This window comes from Podarcis raffonei, chromosome 5, assembly GCF_027172205.1.
Source record: "Podarcis raffonei isolate rPodRaf1 chromosome 5, rPodRaf1.pri, whole genome shotgun sequence".
Classification (NCBI taxonomy): domain Eukaryota; kingdom Metazoa; phylum Chordata; class Lepidosauria; order Squamata; family Lacertidae; genus Podarcis; species Podarcis raffonei.
The window spans coordinates 34238629-34264762 of NC_070606.1; positions in this window are offsets into that span (position 1 = coordinate 34238629).

Genomic DNA, 26134 nt, shown 5'->3' on the forward strand with positions numbered 1-26134 from the left:
GAGTGTGGTGGAGTCTCCTTCTTTGGAGGTCTTTAAGCAGAGGCTTGACAACCATATGTCAGGAGTGCTCTGATGGTGTTTCCTGCTTGGCAGGGGGTTGGACTCGATGGCCCTTGTGGTCTCTTCCAACTCTATGATTCTATGATTCTATGATTCTAAGTGTCTAGTTGGTCACCGTGAGAGTAAATGGAGTAAATGGGCCTTTGGCTTATCCAGCAGACCTCTTCTTATTTTCTTCAATTGCTCAGCTTTTGTATGAGATCAACCACATTTCAGACGACCTACCTGCCTACAACCCCAGCACTCACCTACCAGCCAAACTTGTATATCTTGTGACCATGTTGCTTCTTTGATGGCACTAGTAGTGCCAAGCGGCAAGTGGAATACACACACACACACACACACACCTGCCTCCAACATGTGACCCACTGCATAACTACAAATATTATTGGTTTCCAGCCATTCCTCCTGAGTCCACTGACCCCCTTTCTGTTGGAGGGTGAAACTATGTGTGCCATATAGACTGTCATGAGCATTGTTAAGGGGGTATTTCAGGGTCCCAGAACCTGTGTTTGCGCCAAACCCTCAGTCGCCTGCTCTTTTCTCCCACTTTCTGAAAATCTTTAAAAATAAGGACACCTTTACTCGCAGGATGACTGGGCACAATGCAAAGCCCAGTGTTGGCAAGATACTGTTTATCCACCATCTTAATTTGCCCAGAGACATCTCTACATATATATTGGAATATGTTAATTTTATGCAAATTTATGCCAGCCGCTCTGTGCCCTTTACGTGTTTAGCAACATCCCTGTGGCTGCCCTGAGAATATTCAGCTGCTCCCAAGGGTGTTCCATCACCAGGACTGAACTAAGATCCAACTGCCAAGTCAGTCAGCTTCTCCTTCATTTCAGGCAGTAATATATCTTGGGCTTGCCTTGATGTTAACTCAATCATAAACTTGCACTTTGCAGTTTGCCCTAAAAAGCAGAAGTTAGTACAAATGGAAAGACCTTGGAATCCGTTCCGGAAGTCTGTTCAACTTCCAAACCGTTCGGAAACCAAGGCGTGGCTTCCGATTGGCTGCAGAAAGCTCCTGCAGCCAATCAGAAGCCCTGTCAAATGTTCGGGTTCCAAAGAACATTCGCAAATTGGGACACTCACTTCTGGGTTTGCGGCGTTCGGGAGCCAAAACGTTCGACTCGCGAGGCGTTTGGGATCCAAGGTACGACTGTATAAAAAAATGTGGGGAAGAGACAAAGATCTGGGGCAGCAAGTGATTTGGGGTTTAGGCCTCTTGACCCTTTCTGATAACCCCCATGCTGTATGGCATTTATGGTTTCAGGATTCCCCCCCACAACCATGATGGTGAAAAGCTTGGTGGTTTTTTGGCTTTTCGCAGAAATGTCAAAGGTGGTATTTTTTTGGGGGGGGGTTGCCTGACAATTGCATTCTTGCTTACAATAATAAATCTTTCTTTCTTTATTATTGTTTTTATTCTTCTTCTTCTTCTTCTCCCTTTTAAAATAAGAACACAACTTTTTTTTTACTCATGAAACAAGGTCAGCCCTTGTGGCAAATTGACTCAAGTATTTGTAGATAACACACACAAGCTAATCTCCCTTTCTCTTTACAAGACATTTTTGTGGAAATCCAGAATTTATGCTTAATACCGACACTGTTGATTTCTCTCTTTAGGATTGTATAACCACCAGATGTCTCTAAAGCCATATTCTCTCATAAACATTTTATGCTTTTGAAGATGCTGAAAATCTTGGATTTATATGACTGTTATATCTGTCTACCCAGGGATCAAAAACTCTATTAAAATTATCCCAACTGCAGAGTCAGAAAATTTATTTAGCTGAGCAGGTAAGTTTAAGAATTTTTAGAAAGTCCTTATTTAATCTATATGTTTTAAATTCTAATAAAATGATTCCCCTCTGAGGCAGAAGATGAAAAACCCTTTAGCTGTGGCTTGATTTTTATTAAAAGTGCAAGTTAAACATAGTATGAAATAGAGTGGTACTTCGTACTCTCTCCCCGATGAAATAGGGCTCGTTTATCAAGAGTTTATCCATTTTTGTGAATATCTTTCTGTTATACAGTCCCACCCCGCGAGACATTAAAAATGAGCATGACATTTCAGCTAATTAGGAGACACATCAGTGTATTACTTTTATATAAAAAAGGGATAAGTTGAAAATAAAATAAAAACACCAGGGAGTTCAATAGAACTTCTGCTCTGTTTTCAATGCATTCATCCTTAAGATGATACACATACTCATCAATGGGGTTTTAAAACAGCTAGCCCAGAGGTAGTCAACCTTTTTATACCTACCACCCACTAATGCATCTTTCTGGATAGTAAAATTTCCTTACTGCCCACCAGCGCTCGATGGACGGAGGATTCAGCTTGTGCCGTAGAACCCCCTACCGCCCACCTAGAATACTGAAACGCCCACTAGTGGGTGGTAGGGACCAGGTTGACAACCCCTGGGCTAGCCCATTGAAAGTATAGACTCTGACATAGGTCCAGCAACCTTGGTCATAAATCTAGATGGAATGCTTGAAAGAAATGATCATCACCCCATTTCACATATACAGACTTCATACTAAGCACATTAACTAAATGTTAAACAAATTTATTCTCCTGCTTCCAAAGGCAATTATGGTTAAGATGGTACACAGATCCTTTCCTAGTCAGCTGTGTGTGTGTGTGTGTGTGTGTGTGTGTGTGTTCAGCTATTTCCAACTTCCCTTTAGCTGGCATGACATATTTGGGACAGCTATCTGTATCTGTGATTTTTACAAAGTAAATTTGAATCACTATCGTGTATTTCATGCTCAGCTTCCTTAATTGCACATCGTGTTACCAGCACAGGAGGACGAGCGCCACGATAAATTGTAGAACTGAACAATTGCTGCACGTTGGCTTAATTGTGCAATAGAATGCTCAATTAAGTTGCTTTTATTTTGCAAATCCACTTATGATAATCTTAAAATTGCCTCCACTTTGGGAAATATACTCACAACAGAGAATGTGTGGGGTTTTGGGCTCAGAAAATGGAAATTGACTTATAATTCCCGTCCGAGGCCTAAATCTGGCCTTGCGGCCAATGAAGATAACCTCTCTCTGTGTGAATCCTTTTGCATTGTCCAACCTTTGTCTTTATATTCCATGTTATCAAGTGTGTTAGAATTGTATTGTTTCATGTAGCATATTAGACAGCACAAGGTTGAGACAGAGAGAAATATTCCTAATGCAAGTATAATTCCCTGACAGCACTGAATGATTTATCCTATTATTAACTTCAGTTCATGTCATTAATGAGTTAATGTGGTGTGTGAATCCCAGAGAAGGGTGATGAAAAATGAACGTGCTAATCAATATTTTGCAAAATTTTAAAAACCAGTTTTGGGGGAATCAGTCATCGTTAAACGTAGATAAAGGCCTAATAAATCAAAAATAATGGAATACTCCATTTCAATGGGAAACACTGAAAAATTATGAGAGAGGCGAAGTAATGAAGTATGAGAATGTTTAGAAAATGAAATTGTCATGGAAGGCCCAGGCGGTGATAAACAGAAACCCATCAGTCGGTTGTTCTGGCACTTCTTCACTTAAGAGGGTCTGTGCTTTGGGGCAGAGGAATGTAGTGAAATGAGAAAAATGAAATAACTGATTATGGTGATACTTCAGTACATGCCTCAGCAAGCACTTTGTTTCATGAGGGAGATTATACAGTGCATAATATTGAGCAAACAAAAACAGGAATTATAACTTCTCTTCCTTGGTTGTTATTTTCCATGGTGGTATTTAACTTTGTTCTACGAAAAGTCATGGGTTTGCAATTCGGACCTCAATGCCTTTGTAAGTTTTGCCTGATCTTATGACATATGCGTCCTCCCCCACTGTCTTCAATTCAATCCTATTTAGGTTGTGGCTCAGAAGCTTTTAAAAACTTCGCCGGTGCCTTATCTGAAATCGACATTACAGTTGTTAATCAGAGCTTCTTAAAATGATACTGTCTAACTTAAGAATCTGTTCCGAACACAAAAACAAACACACATTGTACCATTTGTGATGGGTGCCTTGTGTATATAAATTTCAGGCTTTCCTGAGAAATTATATGCAAGCAGCAACTAGGAAAGGATTAAACACTTGCTCAAATGCATTTTGAAGAGAAAAAACACAACACGAGGAAGCAGCTCCTATTCGTGTAAAACTGGACCTGAATCTGCTGCTAATATTGAGAATGCCATGCCATTAGCCCACATAGAACACATTGTAGTAATCTACCCTGGAGGTTACCAGTGCATGGATGCCACTGGTTAGGCTATCCCTGGTCCATAATTGGTTGTAGTTGTATTACCATCTCAAGCTGGTAGAAAGCACTTCCGGCCACTGACTGGACCACTAGTAACAAAGATGGTTGGTGATTTTTTAAAACTTTCTTAATTTTGTGGGAATGTTTAGGGCATAGCTATCAAGGTTTCCCCTTTTTTAAGTGAAATCCCCTTATTCTGAATAGGGTTCCCCGCAAGAAAAGGGAAAAGTTGACAGCTATGGTTTAGGGAGGCAGTAGAGAATATATTGTTTAATAATATCCTTCCTAACTTGCATTAGCAAGTTCTATGTCTTAGCAGAGTTTAAACATTCCCCTTTGTTTGATGCAGGTCTGTCTGAACTTCTCCATATAAGATCCCTGGTAAGATCCCTTCTTGTCCCTCTTAAAAAGAATATACACACACTGGTGGAGGAACGGGAGTGCGGAGGGAGCGGACCGCCCCCTTCACCACTATTCCAGTAGGGTGCCATCGTGGCACCCCCTGACACACACTGTGCAACCCTTCGCGTGCCAGGTGCCATGGCCCCACAGGCGGCGTGGCACGTCCCCAGAATGCATGCCACGCCCTTGCGGGCGGTGTACCACACCCCCGGGATGCATGCCATGCCCCCTGGGGCACGCCCCACTCCCCCACCTGCTCTCTGCCCCTGGTAGCGGAGCATGCAGCTTCGCCACTGTGTACACGACAATCTTAATAAAGTGAATATAAAAGTAGTTTACTCACATTCATTCAGTTCACAGTTAGATCCCTGAAGGCAGACTTAGGTTACAAAAGTATATATACATGTGGAACTATCCTATAAGGGAGTTAGTCCCAAGTGACTGCAGACAGGCAGTCACTTCTGCTCACACATAGAGAAAAACAAAATGGAGAAGAGAGGAGCAAAAGAAGATGGTGTGCTCCTCTTCCCCAGATTAGGCCACACACCTGCAAAGGAAGTTTTGTCCCAACTCCTGGCTGGTACAAAGCATCTCCTAGCATGTCCATTCTAGGAATGTTGTACTTGACTGCTATGTGTTTCACATCCCACAAATATAATAATGGAGAACCTCTGGCTTATGGATCTAATCAGACCTGCCTGGCCTTCCTGTTCAGCCTGCAATGCTATTAGGCCAAGCCATGCCTGCCTACCACACACCCAACCTCCTGTATGACATCAGGTGTGAGACAGGTAAATATGCAATTTTTACCGGCCTCACACGTGATGTCATACAGGGCCGAAAGAGGGATTATAGGCACCAACAATCAGCTGATTGTGCTTTGCAAGCTCAGAGGATCAGCTGATTGTCCTGGGCTTACAAAGTGTTATCCATGAGGTTTTGCAAAACACTGAGGATCAGCTGATTCTTGCGGTTTGCAAAATGTGGTATCTTTATTACACAGCTTGATTTCAGGCTGTGTGGGCAAATTGGCCACACCCCCATGTCAAATTTGGGCCTGGGGGATACAGTTCTCCAGCATTATGTTAGTGTTTCATGGCTTTGAATTTTGCTTTTTGAAATTTTTAGGTCAGCCATCTTATGTATTTGGTTTTGAATTAGCATTTGAATTAGCTGATGCAGAAATCATAAAAATTGTACAGAATATGTACACACATGAAAGATTCAGTCTTCAGCGTGTTTTCAGTGTGAGAATACCAACAAATGTAGTTTCTGAATTGGGCCACTTTGAAGCACTATCTGGATTGTATTTTGAGAAGCAAGTCAAGTTTTGGTTAGCCCAGCTGAAAGAGTTTCAGATAAATTGAAAGATTAAAGAATATTGGGTGTCTGAAATGATAAATGGTACAAAGAGGTTTCTGTATGGGGAAAAATGGTGGTACTGAAGTGATATTTATCTATAAGAGTAAGAGACAAAATTGTTCATGTATTTACCTAAAGATTATTGAAAAATGAAATCTCAACATCTTCCAGAAGATCTTTATGAGATTCAGATTAATATTGGCTCATATCCACCGCTTTTGCTCACAACACCAAACTCCATCTTAGATGCATCTGAGTCAGACTGATCTGTGATTGATTTTGTGAAACGTGAATTTATGCAATTGAATCAAGGCTGTCCCTAAAAATATGCAGGACTTGAGACAGTGAAAGACTTTCATCGTTACAGCCTAATGCCTAGATTTGTTTGGTGTCTCCTTCATTAAGAGTGTTATTCTTGGTATTGATTCAAAAACTTTAAAATCTGCTTTGCAATTACAGTATGGCTTAGTTCAGTTATAAAAACACCATCTCTCCCTCCCTTTTAAATGTTAACTGTTATGGAAGGCTTCTGTTTGAGATAAGTTTTTCACATTTTAGAATGCAAAGCAACCAAGCCATGACTCATTTAAGTTCACGGTAGCCCATATATTTTCATTAAAAAATGTAGCATTATAAATTTCAGAGAGAAAGTGTATATTATCCAAGGACTCTATTGATTGTATTGTCTGTACCCTGTATTTGACTCCCTGTTAAAAGAGTTCACTCACCATCAAAGTCTTCCAAAACATTGGCATCCACTCCATACCACTTTACTGCTGGAGGTTTACTGTCTTTCCAATGTAGAGTTGTCAAAATATGAGCAATGACTAACATAAATGAAACCCACTTTTAAGCGAGTCCTTTCAAAACGTTTAGTAGGGGTGGTGTCGAGAAGAGAGCTAGTAACACCACAGTGTCTTAGACCTAGGTGATATAGTCTCAACAGTTACAAAGATTCTTAAAGGAAAACTCACTGAGGTTTCAGTAACTGGTTTCATTGATTTGCTGTGCCTCAATAAGTCAGCAGATAAATTCTGAAATAGCAGAGTATGTTGCCCATCATGCTTTAATGCTTTGACAATTCTGTGTTGTTGTTTTTGTATCTCTAAAACATAGAAATTTAACTACGGTGTCTGTGAGCTTTCCTTAAAATTTTTTGGGGGGAGGTTAAGTATTTCAGCATATTCACATTTTTCAGTACTTTTTTTTGCATTTCTCATGAGTTATTTCAAAAGACTTTTTCGCAGGTTTCACAGGAGATGCATGGGACTAGGGTGACCACTTGTGCACCAACACTGATGGGACAGAAGAGGTCACATATTTGCATTATGTTTCGATATGAGGGGAGACTGAATAGGTGACTAGTGTACCTGCTAAATCTGCTGTGCAGGTGCAAACTGATAAAGGGCCCTTTTTTGAGGTTCTGTATCAAGACGCCTGCTTCTTGGGAGAAAAGCGATGATAAGCCTAGATAGCATCTCAAAAAGCAGAGACATCACCTTGTTGACAAAGATCCGTACAGTTAAAGCTATAGTTTTCCCAGTAGTAATGTATGGAAGTGAGAGCTGGACCACAAAGAAGGCTGATCGCCGGAGAATTGATGCTTTTGAATTATGGTGCTGGAGGCGACTCTTGAGAGTCCCATGGACTGCAAGAAGAACAAACGCATCCATTCTTAAGGAAATTAGCCCTGAGTGCTCACTGGAAAGACAGATCCTGAAGCTGAGGCTCCAATACTTTGGCCACCTCTTGAGAAGAGAAGACTCTCTGGAAAAAACCTCTGATGTTGGGTAAGATTGAGGGCACAAGAAGAAGGGCGTGACAGAGGACGAGATGGTTGGACAGTGTTATAGAAGCGAGCAACATGAATTTGACAAAATTCTGGGAGGCAGTGTAAAACAGGAATGCCTGGTGTGCTCTGGTCCATGGGGTCACGAAGAGCCAGACACAACTAATCAACTAAACAACAACAACAATCTCTAAACCATACTTGGCTTATGGTGGACTCAAATGGTGGACTCTCCTATGCTAGTCATGCTTTAGGCTGCAATGCTAGCCATGTCTATTCAGAAGTAAGTCTCAATGAATTCAGTGGGGCTTACTCCCAGGTAAGTGGGGTTAGGATTGCAGATTTAGCTATGATTGGCAAGCCCTTTAATGATGGATTTCCTCTTTTCAGAAACTTTCAGATCTCCAGAGGAGCAGATGATTAAGCCAATAAAACTTTTTTTAAAAATCAGTATTACTAATAAATGCAAGCATCTGCCAAGAGTGGGTGGCAGAACTATAAAGTGTTACCTTCCATAATAGTCTTTCCTATTAATCTGTTTTAAAGATGTTTTCATTGTTTTAGTGCTGGTTGTTCGCCACCCCGGGCTCCTTTGGGAAGAAGGATGAGATATAATTTTAACAACAACAATAATGTTTAGATCCATCCCTCCTGTTTAATTTCTAGCCAACCCTAGAAATCTGCCCTGTTGTGTAAGATGAACTGTGATCAGCTGCTGAGGAATCAGCTTGGAGCAGATTTTTCTTGGTTGATTTTGATTTCGGTGGATGTCAATACCATTCAGATAATGTGTTGGCTACCAATCTTCTGATTTGGCTTTTAACAGTATTCCCTTTGGGCATTCAGTTTGTCTTCACTGTGCTGGCAGCCCCCCCTCCCCCAGATGTGCCAGATTCTGCTTTCCCCCACAGGAAGAGAGATAATTTTTGCAGTGGAGAGTCTCCTGTCCTCAAGGAGGTTCCCCATGCATTTTAGAACTTTGTCTAATCAGGGTCCTCACAGCAGGCTCCCCACAGCAGACTTTTGACCTCCAACATGTGGAAGGCTGGAAATATGGAGAACGTCATGTTCCAGATGTGGCAGGGCTTGAAAGCATGTCCCTGCTTGCCATCGTGCAATGACAATTGCACATATAAACCGAACGCCTATGTGGAGCTTATTTTATGGGCTAATTTGCCCTTGTATGATTTAAGAAGCCAGCTTGAACTCTGTCAAGTTTTACTTCTGGAGGCTGTGTCCACACTTCTGTTTACTGTGCATTCCAGTTTCCAGTGCTGAGTTTTTAATTCGTGTTTCCACGTTGTGATCCAAAATGCGTATGTACTGTACTTGTATCTGTTATAAAATACTCTTGATTGATGTGTTGCTTGTTTCCCCAAATGGCTTCAAATGGATTGTCTCGAGCCAAGGCATGAGCGCTTTTTCATAGGGTAAAGACACCCTCACCCATCTACACTCACCTGTGGGTACACAAACAAAAACAAATCTGACACTATTGAAGCTGTGCTGATGTAAACAGCTTGAGCAGAAGGAAGAGCTGTGAAATACATGGGGTGGGGGTGGAAACAACTTGACAGCATTCTAAGGCAGTGAACACACTCTCAGATGCTACAGAAGGATTGCCACTGAGGGAGGGGGGACGGGGAGAGGTGGAGCCTGCTGTGGTAAGGTGGAAGCTGTAAATGCTCCAGTGTGTGCACAGAAATCAACTCACAGTGCTTTGGATCCCAGCTAGTTTAAACAAAATCTAGTGGGGCAAAAGTGTATGTGTTAAACCAGTAAACACATAATGCCTAAAACACATTTGCCAGCTAAAACAAATGTGGGAGTGTAGGGGTTAGGATTTGCAAAGTAGGGCCATTGAGCTGAGCGGGGAGAAGAGAGAGGGGTGGGGTGAGGGTGGGGAGAAGAGTGCTTAACACTTAATTTGGTCACTAAATTAAGTGTTGATTCAGTCATTAATTTCCCTGTTATTTTCCTCTGTATCTGCATCAAAGCCTAACTGTGGGGACTAATAATTATACAATAGCAATGACTTCGAGGAGTCGGTGTGTGAAAAAAACACCCAATAAGAATGATAAAAGAAAATGATAAAACACCCTCCAACTGATTATTAAAGCATTGAAGAAAACATAGGATTAGGAGCGTCACACCTCCTTATTAATGTGTATAAAATATGTGTGTTTCCCCATAATTATATGATTGTATTATAATCCAGTCTATAGTGATTTGAATATTCCTTTGTATTGTACTCTTTTATTAAAAATACCATTCTCAGATTTCCAGTAACTCAATAAAGGATTGCAGAAATACTTTTTATTAAAGACTTCTTTGGAATATAATTTGGTTAGAGACGTTTTATTCTCTTATCTCGGTTAAGAGTGAAATAAAATGTCTATTATATGAAAGCCTATCATGCTAGTTACCCACAACTGAAAATTAGCCACATTATTACCGTAAATCACACCGCTACTTATATTTCAGAGACTATCCAATAATGAGACACAGTAACACAACCAGTCAATAAACTGCGTTCTGGAAATTGTTAGTCTTTTTTTAAAGTTGTGTGAACGGATCAATGTTCATCTTGTTCACTTCATTATCCTATGAAAGTGAAATTGTGTTTATATAATAGCAATTATATAATTCTGAAAAGTAAACTATATCGAGCCTTCTTAGCAGTGATGCTAATATTACTCAGAACAGGATCAGAAAAAGTAGTTGTGTCTATTCCTAACCAACATTTGTTTAGGTATAAAAAGGATAAATAAACAGACCTGCAGTCTACTCATATAACATGCTCATTACACCCCATACTTATCTTGTTAGCTACCGGTAATTGGCATGATAAAGAGGGATAGATGCTTTGGATGGAATATTTTGTAAGGAATATCTAGAACTGTTAGTACACATTGGAGATTTTCATATCAAATAAAAATAAATAAAAATTATTATTATTATCAAGCTAATGGATAAAGACTGAATTCAACATGAGCCAATGTCAGAAAATTGCACCCTGTCTCAGTCCCTAACTAGCTCTGTTGATTAGAGCGTGGTGCTGATAATGCCAACATCGCAGGTTCAATCCTTGTATGAGACAGCGGCATATTTGGTTGGTCTAGATGATCCTCAGGGTCCCTTTCAACTCTACAATTCTATTAGTCTAAAAATGGGCTAAAGTAGGCCTATGGCCATGAATCAATCTTTACCTATTGTGTCTGGGTTTTGGATATGGATCAGTTTTTGGTTTCCATGAGTAAGGGCCGTAGCTCAGAGATTGAAAGTTGGGTGCTTTTTTTTACCTTTATGTCACAGCTGAATGCAGAAGAGTAACAGGAGGCAGTATGTGGGGAATATCCAAGGGAACCCTCATGGAAAGAAGGCTCAGAGCCAGGGGACTGGTGGTGGGGCGACAATGAATGATCAGAGGAGGAAGAGGGAGCAGAATGGGAAGATGAGGTCCACTTATTTCAGCAGACCTTAGACATAACTAACAGTAGGCTCCTCCTGGCAACCTGCTTTGTGAGCATTCATCTTGATGTGCTTGCAGAAAGTTTGTGTGGAGGCTAGATGATATCTGGCCTTTAATGAGCATTTGTTCTGGTTTGTTTGTGGGCAGGTTATACAACATTGAGCATTCGTTCTGCATTCATCCTAATTTGTTTACAGGGTGTTATATGACTTCTTGTTAATCATTCGTTCTTCCCACATTTTTCAATGCATATCCCTGGCACTTTTCTAACCACAAAATACAGTTCCATCCATATATATATGGTGATGATGGTGGTGTTTGTTTTGTTAAGCAGACAGAGTGCTTTAATCCACTTTAATTTCACAGACATAAATTCCCTCATGCGCTTGAATGGCTCCTGTGAAATGCTGAGAGTCTGGAGGCGCCCATTCTCTGACTCGTTCAACTGTGGATCACCATGTGCTGAGAAACCAAGTGACTAATATTCATATCTAAACCAGGCCTGTCCCACTAACAGCCAACATAGAAGCACTTTCACATACTGAACACAATGTAGAGAAGACGGTGAGTGTGTAAGATCCATCGAGTCACGGGATTCAAGCATATCCTCCTTTTTATTTTGACTTAGTGTCCACCATCAAGTGGCTTAGTTTGGACAATTCTCTAAACTGCAAGTAGCCAACATGGTTCCCTCCACATGCTGTTGGACTACAAGTCCCATCAGCCCCAGTCAGCATAACCAGTGGCCAGGCATGATGGATATTATATTCTGGAACATCAGGAGGGCACCATTTTGGCTACCCCTGCCCTTCTCTATATGTGGTCACCAGGGACTGGTGTTAGTGAGTCACAACATGGTACAAGCATGAGAGTTGGGTAGGGTTTCATTGGCACTGGGCCAAAGTACCATATCCCCGGTTCAGGGGAAATTAACTGCATTTTCATGAATTTGCATTTTTTAATTGAAAGATGGTGCCTAGGTGCTATGTAATAAATAGATGAAAACAGATAAGCAGCAAGTAAGCATCTGGTTCACTATAAATAAGCACTAAGTTACTAGCCTAGGGAGCTTATATAGCTTGGCCATATGAAAAGGAGGTCAGAGCTTCTGCACCTTCCATAGTTGCGTAGACGAGGGGATTCTCAACATGTGTTCCTGTCTTGCAACTAGGAAAGGTGAGGAACTGCATCCTCCTTTGTAACTGGCCATCCCAATGCCATAGCAAGGCAAGAAACATTTTTAGGAGCCCAAGTCTCACAAGCTCATCATCATAATCATCTATCAGCTTTAGGGGCACTCTCAGAAGCATCTGGTTCAAGCTAAAATAGGCTTCAATGCCTGTTAACACTCCTTCTTGCATCCGCCAAGTGTCAGTGTGGTAGCAGAGATTCTCCATGGTTTCCATTCTAGGGAAATTAATAGCCTTGCCATGTTCACAAGGTGATGCCAATTACACGGCAAAATGGAAAAGCGGCAAAGAAAAACGAATTCAAGAAAATATGTATTCAGAATGTTTGGTACGCATGGCTGGATTAGAACCCAGAGATGCTGAATTATCCGCCTACATTTGAGGCTGCAGTCTAATGCACACTCACATTGAATGCAGTGGGTAAACATGCTGAGGACTGGAATGTGAAATGCCAAGGAAGTGATAAACAATGCAGCTGGTCAGTGATGTTTCTCATGCTCTGTTTCAGTTGCGAGGCACTTGTGGTCCTCCAGATGTTGTGGGACTCCAATTCCCACTAGCCCCAGCCAGCATGGGATGGATAAACACTGCAGAAGTGGGGAACCAGATGTTGCAGTTTAGCAACATCTGGTTTCCAACCCTGATCTGTTTATGCATCTACCTTTCCCCCCTTGCTCTAAGGCAATCCTAGAGTCCTCCTTGATAAAGCAGGTGAGGGAAGAAGCTGGACCAGGGGAACAGGGAAGAAACAGGGGTGTACCTAGGGGTTGGCTAGGTTGATGCCTGCCAAGGGCACAGGCCTAGGGGGTACAAAAAAACACACCTCTCTCCTGGCTTCTCCTCCGCTGCTCTGTGCACAGGCTCATCTGGACAGATCGGCAGAGGAATCCGGTCACTGCAGCAGTGGGGCTGGGGTGCTGATACATCTCCTTACCAAGGGCGCAAGGGATTTGGGGTCCCTGATATAGCTCATTGCCAAGGGCACAAGGCAGCCTAGGTACGTCTCTGGGCAGGAGAAGTCACTGTTCCATCATATCACTTCTTCCACTGTTTTAAAGAAATATGCAACATCTTCAGGTTATGACTTGGCAGTCCTAATGACAGATGAGTTCTTTTGTTATGTTATTCACCTGCAAATATATTGATATCACTTACTGAAACAGCTTAGGATCAGTCATCGTATGATGAATCACTATGGATCATCAGCTTTTCAACCACTGAAGGCAAATAGCCCCCAAAATGGATTCCAAACTGGGAGGTGATCAGAAGTAATGGTCTGTGATGACACCCTCCGCGATGACTGATGTTAGCCAATTAAATGGGTGAACTCACCCACAGAAAATTGATGGAGATGGCTATTTGTGTTCTTAACACTGTTTACATTAAGCCAAATGCTGGTTACATTAATCATTCCAAGCCTGCAATCATTTTTTGTTTAAAGGCTGAAAATATGAATAAACAAATAAAACATGGCACATCATGATGCAGTTTATGCACTGGGTTTGCAGATGTCGCCTATAATTTCCTTTCTGTTTCATTTCAGTACAGGCCATATTCTATGCTGCAAAATTTGTCCCGGTAATTGACAGAGTAATCGCTCATCCTAAGACACAGGGCCTAGTCACAGACCAAGAATATTATTTTAGTGAAGGATACAAAATGATCAATCTCACGAGTAGATTAGTCATTCTTGGACCCAGTGACGAAGGCCTGTCACTTCTCAGTTAGGGTTGCTATTTGCCCCTCGTTTCTTAGCTGGAATCCCATGCCCTTTAAAAGCTGTGGGTAAGAAGAAATTCAACAGGTGCGGCTTTTGCCACTGCTGTTGAATAGCTGCCTGCTATGTATCTAATTAAGGCAACGGTGCCACGTCAAGGAAAAAATATGGAAAAGATGGAAACAGCGGCCTCAGCATAAATGACCCTAATACAGGGAGAGTCAACCTTTCAATACTCACAAAAGCGGATAGGACAGCAGTCCATTGTGCTTAATACTTTTCTTTTCATTGGAGCATGACAAAGGATGTCAAGTAAGATTGCAACAAGTAAATCAATATTTAATTTAAAAAATGGCCAGTGAACCCATCCAACCTTGGAGTTTTACTTGAAGACAATCTTTTAACTGCTTTTTATAGATAATAGAGCTTTGAATGTACTCGGAGATATTTTTAAGGGCCCAATCTCAATTTAGTTGTAGAGACCTATGGGGCAATTTGGAGACTGAACCTTGAAAAGAATAAAGCCTGCTGCCGGTGACCTTTGTATCCCCAATATGCAACACCTTGATTTATTTTTTGGTGTATCTATTCATTTATGTTCTTCTTCAATATTTATTTCATTTATATAGCACTTCAGTACACACACAATGATGTCTATTCCTATGCGGTTTGTCTTGGCAACAGCACAGAGGGCTGTTTCTTTCACCACGTTCCTATTTAACAGGTAGGAATCCCTTCAGGTGGAAATGGGATTTGAACAAGCTCAGTTACAAAGGGAAGTGGTCAGTAGTGGCCGCTGCTGCTGCATTACTCTCCTGTCTTCCCAATGCTGTGTTTTGCTGCCTTGTACTGAGAGGAGGAGGGAAGGCCGTGGGAGTTCAGCATGGGTGCAGCCATGGAGCCAATCCACTGCTACCAGACCCTCCAAGTGTCCCTATTTTCCAGGAACAGTCCCGGATTTACAGAAGCCATCCCAGTTTCTGAATTGATCCTGGAATGCCCCGCCTTTCCTTAAGACGTCGCTATTTTCCTCAGAGAAATGTTGGAGGCAGTGGCGGAGCAAGGCGATCGTGCGCCTGGGGCAGTGCACGTGCCCTGCGCCCAGGGGCAGGGCCAGCCACCTGCGGGGCGGGTTGGGGCAGGGCAGGATGCTCCACAGGGCCTCCAAGGAGTCTGCTTGCCTCCTCCCACTCAGTCACCCTACAGCTCAGGGGGAGGCTGCGGGTGGACCATTGGGGGCAGCACAGAGCCTGTGGGCACTCAAGCCACCGTATCACTCCCAGGAGAGACGCGTAGCTCTGGCGCGCTGCAGGCCCTGTGGTGAGTGCCACCTACCATTTTGTCACCCCCTTCAGTGGTGATACTCGGGGCGACCCGCCCCCACCGCATCCCCCTTCCTCTGCCTCTGGTTGGAGGCTATGGAGTTATGCAACCCCGAGCCAAGGAGATAAGCAACTATACAACCTTTAGAAGACATCTGAAGACAGCCTTATATAGGGAAAGGTTTTTTTTAATGTTTAATGTTTAATTATGTTTTTATATATGTTGGAAGCCGCCCACAGTGGCTGGGGCAACCCAGTCACATGAGCAGGGAATAAATAAAATAATAATAATAATAATAATAATAATAATAATAATAATAATAATAATAATATGGAGTAGGACATCCCTATTTTCACCAGAGATTTCTTTCCCCCTTAATTAAGCGGCAGCAACATGTAGCATTGGGAAGAAAGGAGTGGCCCTGTTGGCTACTACTGGGAGTGATCATAGCTCAGAAGTGCATATTCAAGGTCTCCGCTTCAATCACCAGCACCTCTAGTTACATTATCTTGGGTAACAAGGGCAAGGAAAGCTCACTGCTTTGGGGGTGTACTATCAGAAAAATCTACAGCTAGGTTGTAAGGCCCAGGGGTATATCTTCTAGCTGAGCAAAGTGAACTCCCCCTGCCTGCCCCCCCGTAAACATACATAGGATTGCACAATTGGTTACTTTCTTTCATAACGTTTGTAAGGTCAGAACATTTCGTCTCAAAGTTTTCAAAATTGCACAGACTTTGCAAAGCACAAAAGAGACCAAAGTCTCAGTTTACGCCTTTGGTTCATCTTTTTATGAACGTCCGTGCTTCTGAGATTTTTATTTCCCAAGAAAAGATTTCTCACCCCAAATGCAGGGCTTACTTAACACTTCAAAACTCAGAACTCTCACGCCATCTGTCCTGGAATCACACGGATATGATTCACTGCATGCTAGGGACTCATGCTGCAGATCTGCAGCTAAAAGCAGGTAGAGGAAGGTACTAGCCATCTGTGGATGATCGTTCCCATTTTTTTGAGCCAGCACCTATACTTATTATTAAGAACCATCTCACAGTGCAAGAAATAAATTTCAAGTAAAAGCCAACTCCCTATAGGCAGTGTCATGGAATCACAGAGTTGGAGGGGGCTTTGTAGGCTACTTCAACTCTTGGAGGCATTTGGAGCTACAGCATCTTCAACAGATGGTTGCCCATACTCTATTTGAAGACCTCCGGCAAGTGAGAGTGTATTCCCGCCCTCTGGTATCTGAGTCCATTGTCAACTGCATTGGGAGAAGTTTCTCTCCTAATGTTCAACCCAAACTACTCTCCTGTAATTTCCGCCTATGAGTTGCAGCCCCACCCTCTGAGGTAGCAGAGAACAAGGTGGGCAGTGATGAAGATTATAGTTGGCCTGTGTTAAGGTCTTTTGTCTGTGAGAAGACAATGAATGCAGGCATTCTCAGTTTCTTACAGGTTCTATATACTGAGGAAGACAGGCTTTCCTATGCACAGTGGCAAGGCTTGCTTTTTAGGAGGAAATAAAAGCTTTTCACCTGACTGTCGCAAGGCTTCTTTAATTCAGCCTCAGCAATAAGTTGTCATTCTATCTTATGATGCGCCATTTTAGTCTTGCTGGTGTATATATGTTTATAGCCTTTGAATGTAATTATTGTTCCGAATAAAAAAATCTTGATATATTCGTCTTGTCTCCCAGTACTTTTTTCCTTCAAAATTATGTGTGCTGCTTGTTCCTCTTACAATCTCAGTTGAGCGCTGTAATAAAGTTGTCATGTTGAGTTTATGATTGACCACTTTGCATTGTTACAACTGTTGTTTTTGTATAATAATTGTTTGACTTTATGGCTGCAGTGCATCATGTTTACGTAGATACCATAAGGTTTTGTGACAGCATACCATATCATTGTGCTGTGTTCGGGTGTTTTGCCACTTTTTTAAATGTTGCTTTCCCCATGCCCTTTAAAATATTATTATTATTATTATTATTATTATTATTATTATTATTATTATTATTAATTGTGGAATACAAAATCCTCCTAGCTGTAGCAGTGATGGACTCACAGTAGCTGTGAGTTTCAGGGCTAGAGAACATGTTACCATTGCTATGTAAGTGCCGCCATATTCCATTCCCATAATATGCAAGACTATTTAACATGGGGGCCCCTGACCATCACGTTACACATCTCCATTTCTCCATCAGCAGAGGCCAGCAGTATAAGGAAATAATGTGAAGATCTGAGACTCACAGTGTCAGGACAGTGATATAAACATTATAAACCAGGGGATTCCCTTGAGAAGGGAGAGGAGGGGTATAGAAGTGCAAATAAATGGGGTGCTGAAACAGACTGAGTAAAGAAAACGGAGGTGAAGTCCTCTGAAAGTGATCTGTCCTCTGACAGCAGTGATCTATCTTCCACCCAGCAGCCTATTGGGAAGGGAGAAGGAAGGAGAAGGAGTGTCAATGAAAGTACCGTATTTTTCACTCTATGTTGTTGTTTAGTCGTTTAGTCGTGTCCGACTCTTCGTGACCCCATGGACCAGAGAACGCCAGGCACTCCTGTCTTCCACTGCCTCCCGCAGTTTGGTCAGACTCATGTTCATAGCTTCGAGAACACTGTCCAACCATCTCGTCCTCTGTCGTCCCCTTCTCCTTGTGCCCTCCATTTTTCCCAACATCAGGGTCTTTTCCAGGGAGTCATCTCTTCTCATGAGGTGGCCAAAGTATTGGAGCCTCAGCTTCACGATCTGTAAGACACATGCTCTATAAGATGCACCTTTTCCCTCCTAAAAAGTAAGGGGAAATATGTGTGCGTCTTATGGAGCGAATGCAGGCTGCACAGCTATCCCAGAAGCCAGAACAGCAAGAGGGATTGCGAAAGCAGCAATCCCTCTTGCTGTTCTACTTCTGGGATAGCCACGCGAAGCCTCTTCAGGGCAACGGGAGGAACACTCCCCCTGCCCTGAAGAGGCTTGGCACGGCTATCCCAGAAGCTAGAACAGCAAGAGGGATCGCTACTTTCGCTGCGCAGTGATCCCTTTTGCCGTTCTGACTTTGCTTCGCTGGAGAGGCGCTGCACAGCTTTCCCTCTCTGCACAGCGCCTCTTCAGCAAAGCTGCGCAGCACCCCTTCGGCAAAGCGGGAGGAGAAACGGAGCCCCTTCCATTTCTTCTCCCGCTTTGCTGGAGAGGCGCTGTGCAGAGAGGGAGAGAATTTTTTTTTCTTGTTCTCCTCTAAAACTAGGGTTTATGGTCGGGTGCATCTTATAGAGTGAAAAATATGGTATTTCCTTCATCATTCCACGTTGTCATTGCCAAGAGAAGACTTTCTCCCTTTCATCATTCCCTCACTGCTGCCACCACCAAGAGAAGAAGACTTTCTGCTTTTGGAGTTCATGTCCCTCGCCAACAGTTGGGGGCGGGGATGCAAACTTGCAGCAGAGGGGGCAGCAGTGCAGACTTCTTTTTGTTTTTCAAGTAATATTTATTCAAGATTTTTACAATACATAGAAAAAACCCCTAGCCCAGAAAAAAAAAGAAAAAAGAAAAAAGAAATACAGTACAAATCTCCAAATACAGTTTCCATTTGCTTGGTTCTTGAACCTCCTCACACCTCCCTTTTTGTATTCCTGTTTGGATCATTATTTCAGCAAATTCTTATCCCAATTCAATTTTTAATTTAAATAATTAATCATTACACTCTATCTTATTTATTAAACAACATACCTTTTCCTTCTTTTAAATTAAACAGTTATTCAATTTACCTTACTCCATTTAACCCTATCTTATTATTAAAAATCTTAAAATTTCAAAAACATAACATATCCATACATTTTCCCTTAAAAGCATTTCTACTAAAGCCAATTTGGTTCCTTTCCCGCAAATCCCTCAAGTTTCAGTAATATTACATTAATTCCAAAATTAACATAAACAATTTCTAATTTTCATCCAACGTCCCTTGCTCCTGGTTTTGGGTCATATCAGTCCTTTCTGTCCATTACTTAGTCCATCAATCCGGAGTTCTGATATCCAAGGCTCTTAAATCTCTTCTATGCCCCTTCTGCAGATTTTTCTGTTCCTGTTTGTACTTACACAGTTCCTTGACTGCTGTTAGCTTCTGAGGGAGTGAATCTCTGGGGGGGTTCCATCCGGTAAAATTTCCCATTTTTCTTCATCTGTTTTTCTCCTTGCCCCCAGCTCCACTCCCGAACCTCAACTTTATAATTCCAAAAATATTTATCCAAATAATTGAACACCTGATTCAGAGTCCCACTAGAGTAGAGACCTTCCTTAACTTCAAATGCTTCCCAGCACTCTCCAGATTTCATCAGTAACTTTTGTTCCAGCGAAGCTTTAGGTCTTGCCGTTTGTGTTGTATAGGAAGTAACTGCTACTTCTTCCTTCTCCATCTGCCCTTGAACTTTCTTTGTGAGGCCGGATTCCTGAATTGGTCGTTGTGTATCTTCTTCACCCTTATTCTCTATTAAATCATATTCCCTGACCACAGTACTCATAACGTCCAATTTTCCATTCATCCGGCACATTTTTTCAGACAACTGCTCAAGGAGAGCATTAATCCTGTCAAGGGCAGACATCGGGACTTCCTGCCAACACATTCTTTCCAGAACAAAAGTCTGACAACTTTTCCCACAGTCCAAAGTCTCACAAATATATGCTGGGATCATAAACAAACAGGCTCCCTCTAGGGGAAACAGTTTCCATTTGTAACCATTTTTTCCAAGAAAGTTACTTTCGATTTCCAATTTCCTTCAATTTCAAATACTTTGTTTCTTTGAAGCAAAAAACCAGAAGGTAGCGTTGAAATTAGTTTATTTCTCTTTTCTTTTCTATCTGTCAAAATACTTCGCTTTCAATCGATGGACGTCAAAAACAAATTCTGTCCCGATACCCTGTCCCCAGGTCTGGGACGGTAGAAACTTATATTCCTTCTCTCACTTTCTGCAGGATTAAACAGTCCACTCCCCCCCCCTTTCCTGCTTCCAAGGGGGGTTATATTGATTAAGGGTACAGGAAAACCAGCAGTGCAGACTTCTGCCCCCTGCAGAAAAACAACAACAAACTGTAGATCTGGCATGGCTTGACATGCCTTTTTAAAGCACAATCTAACTTTGGTCATGTGAAAGTCTACCCTGAATTATCTGGATTGACTTTGTGCTTCAGGGGACACACAGAGCCGATGCATAGCCCTAACAGACACCACAAATGTGATGTGCAACAGTTCCTGCAATTCTGACTTTGTTAGTCTGTCTAGGTAATAAAATAACATGAGAAACCTGAAGGCAACAACAACCCAGCAACCACAAACAAGGGAAAGCATGCATTTATAAAGTGCAAAAATACTTTTATTTACAGTAAAATAAGAATCAGATAAAGGAATACTTGAATAATATATCCACAGAGGCCAAATCATAGCAATATATTGCGATATAGACCAACATTTTGACACAGTGGCATTTTTTTCTGAATAGGGCCATAGGTATGTCACCGCTTTTACTTTCAGAGAAGCATTAAAGATGTCTGAAAGAACTATCCTGAAAATGCACAGGCACTTTCAGATATTAGCTACCACTGTTTAGATGTGTTCTGGGGCTTTTCTGTTCAACTTTGGGGCCTTTAATGGTGCTTGGAAAAGCGTCTAAAATTCTTCACTGCAACTCTGCATTCATTTGCTTTAATTTTCAGTGTTATATTCATAATTAACATGCTACCATTTCTTTTCTGCCTGACTCCCCCTGCATCCTTTTTACTGGAGTTCATTGGAGCTTCAGCCTCAGCTTTGCTCTTCTTTGTACTACTGTTCTGCTCTCAGCACTGCAGTAATACTTACGATAGTTGCTCTTTAAACTGTTGCATAAATATTTAATCTTTCCCCTTCCGTGGCTTGTAGCTGTTATCCTAATTTTCCAATTGAGGAGGCAGAGAAGGTCTGAGATTTCTGAGCGTTGCTGAATATCTCTGCTCTCCAAGGTCATGTCTGATTTATTAGATCACAGTGCTTTTTAGGGAAAATATTAAAAATGATTTCAGGGCCTGTTCTTTCAAAGGAAAGAAAAAAGCCCCCAAGAACTCTAATAGGACAAATATGATGCTTGGAATCAGAAGAGACAAAAATTATGACCGTGCAATTGAAGCAAGATTGGGACAGAAAGATCTCAGTGGTGCTCTGGAGGTGTAGAGGGAGAATGGGAGGTCGTATATACCTTTATAAAATGCCTGTTCTGAAAGAATGAAATAATGACACATAGCCAGATTGCACAAGCATACAATTGCTCAACCTGAAAAAGACAGAGCTTTGGGGAGTGCTTGCAAAAGCTCCAACCTTTTCCAAGTGTCTGATTCAAGCAATTTCAGAATACATTGAATACAACAGCATAGTTATTATAACCAAAGCAAGCACCCCTACTAACACCATAATTAATTCTCGAACCAATTCAAAGCCTGGCACCCAACTCAATAACCAACCTCACCAACTTTCAGCTCCTCCCAACCTGGCATCATATAACTCCTGAGATACTTGTGCCAACACCTGAAGGCTGGTTTCTTTTCCATCACTCTTGTTGACATTATGGCAGCAGGTGCTGTTGAAGAGAACACACAAGCCTTCTTGCTTAGCTAGCATCAGGTCAGGAGTCATACGGGATTGGAGACCCATCTTAGATAGTCTACTCTTTAGGTAAAGGGACCCCTGACCATTAGGTCCAGTCATGGACGACTCTGGGGTTGCGGCGCTCATCTCGCTTTACTGGCTGAGGGAGCTGGCGTAGAAGCTTCCGGGTCATGTGGCCAGCATGACTAAGCCGATTCTGGCGAACCAGAGCAGTGCATGGAAACATCGTTTACCTTCCTGCTGGAGCGGTACCTATTTATCTACTTGCACTTTGATGTGCTTTCAAACTGCTAGGTTGGCAGGTGCTGGGACCGAGCAACGGGAGCTCACCCCATCACGGGGATTTGAACTGCCAACCTTTTGATCGGCAAGCCTTAGGCTCTGTGGTTTAACCCACAGCGCCACCCGTGTCCCTTTACAGGGTAGCACTTGCCATTTGTTCCAGTTGCGATGACATGTTATCCAAACTTAGTTGATTTATGAATAAAAGGTAAAGGTAAAGGGTAAAGAAACCCTCGAAGATTAAGTCCAGTCAAAGGCGACTATGGGGTTGCGGTGCTCATCTCGCTTGCGGTGCTCTGAGGGAGATGGCATTTGTCCACAGACAGCTTTCCAGCATGACTAAACCGCTTCCGGTGCAACGGAACACCGTGATGGAAACCAGAGCGAACGGAAACGCCGTTTACCTTCCCACCACAGTGGTACATATTGTATTAGGACACATCCAACTCTTTTAAATGCCTCCTTTATTTGTTTTCCCCCACATGCTTTTTCTGTCTGGTGTGAATGGGGTGGCGGGGATAGAATAAACATCCAAAAAGGAATGAGGTCCCTAATGTGCATGTTCCATTCCAAGAGGGTGGTAACACTTTGCCTGCCCAGGTGTTGAGATTCCCTTGCACAGCCCAAATAACCATATTGTTCTGTTCATTTGAGCTTGGTCAAAAATCAGTGATAGCATGTGGGGTAATGGGAGCTTTGGATTCTTGCCATATATGCAGTTTGACTTATTCAGATATGCACAAGGGTAACCTGTGCCATCAGTTAAATTACCCTCTGCCAGTTGTGACATATATATCTATATACAGATATATCTCAGATATTCACACTCGCCTCCACAATTTCCTACGTCTTATCTCCTGTGTTTTTTCCATGATGCTGGGATGTACTATGTGCTTTAAATCTTAGCCAAAGAAAGATTACTGATGAATGGCTGTGTTTGGGATAGAGAAGGAAGAATTCTGCCTTTCATTTTTGCAAATTCTTGGATTCTTTATTTGCTTATATGTCTCCAAGCTTGGCCTGAGACATCTTGTTGCCTAAGGCAAAGGCATGTACAGAAGCTGGTTGGACTGGCCTTTGAATCTTACCTCTTACTAGGCAAGGTACATCAAACAGTGCATCTGACAAGCCTGTGGATAAGAAGCTGGTGCTCTATACAGGCCTGATTTCCAGTACAGAGAAATTGCCAGGAGTAGAAGAGGAATGGCTGTCAGTGGTGCCACCTCCCAATATCGGCTGCCAAAGGTGATTGCCTCACTCTGCCTAATGGTAGGGCCCGTCCTATACATCCTTCATGTTCAGAGCATGAAAGCACTGCTTCGTGGATAATATGTTTACTGCCAGTAGAATAAATAACAATGGTCAGAATGTTTTCTGTAGTATCTTTTTTTAAAAAAAAAAGTACTTTCCATTCTTCAAAATTATTTCTGAACCCAGATCATTTGCAAAAACCTCATGGTAATATCATAACCTCTGCAGCATTTTATTGAAGATTTAACTTAGGGTGGTAACAGATCCTGAATATAATTGGTAGTTTCTATGTCTCATTTCAAAGAGTGTTTTTAATATAATGAAAAAAGGGAGAACTGTGTTGAAAGAAAGGGAATTTGTTAATATTACTAATGCATTTTAAAGAACAAGTGGTATTTTTCTTCTTCAAAATAACAACAATAACCCCATAATGTTTGGTTTCTATGGTTCCACTGCATAAATCTTCTTAAAATACTTTAAAGTGGTTATGAGTTTCATCCTTAGAAAAGTTGAAATAGCAATATAAAGTACAGGGCTAACAATTAACTCTGTCCTTTTTACACTCCTTAGTTAAAAGACTTGCTAGCACTACAACATAAAAGGTCTTTGAATTCTACATTAAGGTCTTAAATTAATAGGCAATGCACATTTTTTTTATTATTTTTTTAAATCTGCTTTCCAGCAAGTTTTAGGCACATTCCAGAAATATGTGGCAGCTAGGAGTAGCATGGCCTGGGGCTTTCTAACAACCTGAGGTCTACACAACAGTAGCTTATCACTGCTGTATGTGTATGTTTGTGTATACACATTTATCACACACACTTGGTGCTACACCCCTGCTTACTCTGGGGTGTCTCCCTTTCCTCCTCCATAGTAACCCCACAAACCAGGGGTGGGGAACCATTTTGTCTCCAGGGGCCAGATCCTTATCAGCATCTGCTTTGCTAGCCAAATTGGATAGGTGACTAGGGCTGACATTACAAAGTCCTGAACTCATGCTCTGAAGTCCTGAAGCTAAAGCACCTACTGCAGCAATGTGCTACTGCTGGAAGGAAGGTTTCAACCTTTTCGCATCACCTTACTACTTGCTCCACACAGGGCCAAGCTCCCTGCACTTGCCTCTCTTCCTCTCAGTAAGGGCCAGCCATCTGTTGTGTTGGGAAGCTGGGAGAGTAATGGTGCCACCTGCTCAAGGGTTACCTATGCAACACAGTAGATCTGTTCCTGCCTTCCCTCTCTACATAGACTCAACCCATGCAGGACTGTGTCCATTGCTCTTACCCTTGTCCCACCTCCAACTTCCATGCATTTGGAGGAAGCTGTCAGGGAACTGCCATTGGCTCAGGGGCGAGAGGGGGAAAGCCGGACGGATTACAGACAGCCCCCAAAGATCGTGGGAAGCAGCACCTCCTCAGCGGAGGAGAGTAACCACGCCTCCAGTGGAGAGGAGCTTCAGGGCTCGGAGGAGGTGAGGCGGTGCCAGGACACCTTGCCTGGGCAAAGCGGGGAGGAGAGAGGTCCTCCGTTACCCACGCCCTCCCTGCGCAGTAGGCTTCTGCGCCAGGAGGGGAAGCACAGACTGGGTGTCAAGAAACTACTCTGCTGGGGAAGGTTTAAGGACTGTCCACACAGATTTTGCCAGTGAATGAGCGAGCCACGGAATAGTGGCGCTCTGCATGGTGAAGGGTTTTTGGCACCAATAACGAGGCTTTACAGCCGACCAGGGAGGCATTTGCCTGATTGCTCTCGAGTAACCCCCTGATATACTTACAGAAGCCAATGTGTTTATTAGACTGATCTGCTCATTCTTGCTGCCCTCTCACTTTACAAGAAATAATCAAGCAACTAAAATGTAAACACAAGCAAAAGAGAGGACTTACTTGCATTTGGTTCCCATTAATCTTACAGGTTTTTCTGCTGGTTTCTCCCCATAGGTCCAGACTTGGGCGTTTTATACTGTAATTTTTTGTCCTGGCCTTTTCCATCTCTTAGCACTTCTGGTAGCTCAGTTCATTAGAGTGTGGTGCTGATAATACCAAGGTTGCAGGTTCGATCCCTGCATGGGACAGCTGCATATTCCTGCATTGCAGGGGGTTTGGACAAGATGACCCTCAGGGTCCCTTCCAACTCTGCAATTATATGATTCTGTGATCCATCATTGCATGTCTATGATGTCTGCAGGCATATGACTACCTGCAAGGTGGACAGGGCCAGTTTCATTCACATAAGCGCAAACACGGGACCTTTAAATATAGCTCTATAACAAGAAATGCACATAGAGGGATGCTGCATTGATTTTGTTCAGCTATATTTCAGGATTTGAGGGATATTTTTAGGTGTGAGCATCTTCTCCAGCTTTGACTTATCCTCGTTCCACTCTCCCACCCCCTCTCCAAA